This window comes from Raphanus sativus, unplaced genomic scaffold (assembly GCF_000801105.2).
Source record: "Raphanus sativus cultivar WK10039 unplaced genomic scaffold, ASM80110v3 Scaffold1952, whole genome shotgun sequence".
Classification (NCBI taxonomy): domain Eukaryota; kingdom Viridiplantae; phylum Streptophyta; class Magnoliopsida; order Brassicales; family Brassicaceae; genus Raphanus; species Raphanus sativus.
Window position 1 is genome coordinate 15,001 of NW_026617261.1, and position 2,214 is coordinate 17,214.

Consider the following 2,214-nt stretch of genomic DNA (forward strand, 5'->3'; position numbering starts at 1 on the left):
CTGAATTTGAATGGCAATGTTTCAGCATTTCTTTGATCCAGTTTCTGGTCCATCACAAGGATGGCGCCTGGTGGTTCTTCTCCTTTGAATTCATGCTCCTTAATTCCTGCTACAACATCCTTTGACAAAGAAAAGTGCATTATACAAGAATTTGGAACCAACAAATCAGATTGAATAAAACTATCACTCATTTTAAACAATTCAGTTTTAGTTTCTAGTGATGTTTCTTTCAATATTTGTTTAGTTGGACAAGCTTCAGCAAAGTGTCCTAATTTATGACATCTAAAACATGTCTGATCTTTCAAAAATTTTGAATCAAAAGACTTACCTTGGCTTGATATTTCCACCTCTTTTGGGCCTGAAATCTCCTTGTTCCTTGGATATAATTCTGTGTGAACTTTTGATTCAAACAAGGATGTGGAGTTCGGTTTTCGTTGGACCTCAAGACCTGTCTTAACATTCTTTGACAAAGACAAGTGACTCATACCAGTGGAAGTTGATTTATAAACCAATTTATCAAGTATAGGACTTACCATAGCCTTTGCTTGAAGTACTGGTTTTTCTAGCTCTTGTTTGTGTCTGCTCAAGGTGTCTTGGCCGACACTTTTACTCACCTCTCTGGCCCTTAGGATGTCATCTCTCTGGCCTAAGAAATGGACAATGTCGTGCCCCTGGTTTGGCTGAAAGTTGGTTTGTTGAGGCAAGCTTCTTTGACCCTCTTTTTGGACAGCTTCTCTTGCTTTTTGGGTACCATGAGTTGGATACCTCCTTGGGTACTGTTCCTTGATCTGAGACCTTGTAAAATCTGGTGCAAACTCATACCTCATGGCTTGCTTAAGGGCTCCCCACGTTTTGATAGTTGGCTCCTTGTAAAACCATCTGTCATCAACTTCTTGAACCCACCACTTAAAGGCATCTCCTTGTAGATGATCAATGGCATAAGCTAGCCTTTCTTCTTTCAAGATGTTGTTGTAGTGAAACCACTCATCAAGGTTCCTCTCCCATCTAAGATAACATCTTTTTTCTGAAAAATTAAAGAGTTCAACTTTATCAGCAAAAGAGTTATATTCAAACCGAGAATTAACAACATGATGGTTATGGGTTTTAGAAATTAGAGTTTGATTGATCCTTGAAGGATCTGGTGGCTTGGGCTCGACATAGACAGCCTCTGGTGCATCTCCAAATCTTCTTTCTCCTGGCTGTGGACGTTGGCCTTGTGCCTTCCTTCTTTTCCTCAACTGAGCAATCTGTTCAACCTCTTGCAAAGCTGTCAAATGTTGGTTCTGTTTGGCCATCTGATATTGGTTGGGTGCTTCTCCTACCATGGCTTCCTGAAACCACTTTCAAAGATCAAGTGAAGGTATGGGAAGTTCTGGTTTAATCAAGAAGAAACCAAATGCAATCTATTAAAAATTAAACCGAGAAAAATATGGCAATGTAAACCGAAATAAAATAAAATATGCAAAAATGATTTTTCTTTTGGTTTTCTGGATGCAAGCTCGAAATAAAACAAATATGAAATGATAATAATACTATGACAAAGAAAAATAAATGCAAACTAACAATATTTTTTTTTTAAATGCAAGATTCAAATAAGAAACAAATATGGAATGCAGATTTTTTTTTTGACCTTTTTTTAAAAAAAATGGAAACAAATAGCTAAATGAATGCAAACAAATTTTTCTTTTGTTTTTATGATTGAAATGAATCAAACTAAACAACTGGTCGTCTCCTACCTCACACTTTTTATAGTTTTCAATTTTATAATGAACAAAGAACACAAATGCAAAAACTGTTTTTTTTTTTTTTTTATTTAAGATGAAAACAAATGCAAGCAAATGAATGATGCAAGGATAGAATGGACCTGTTTCAGGAGCTTTGAGCTCTGATACCAAAATGTTGTGGGCACAGGGTCAGGCCTTCCGGAAATATGGAACTGAGGTTTAGTCCAATAGTTCGGATTGGTACCTGAAATAAAGAGTGAACCTTTTTATGAGTTTTATATGTTTATGATGCAAACAGAAGCAAATATGAATATGAATCAGAATGATAATAAGAATAAAAGCAAATAGAAAAGGGATAGATTGATGGAGATGGGATCTTTGTTGCTGGACTGAAGTCACTCTCAACAAGATCAATGGATGGAAGATGGATAGATACGGGATTTGCTTGCTGGACTGAAGTCTCTCTCAAGGCAAATCAGTAGATGGAAAT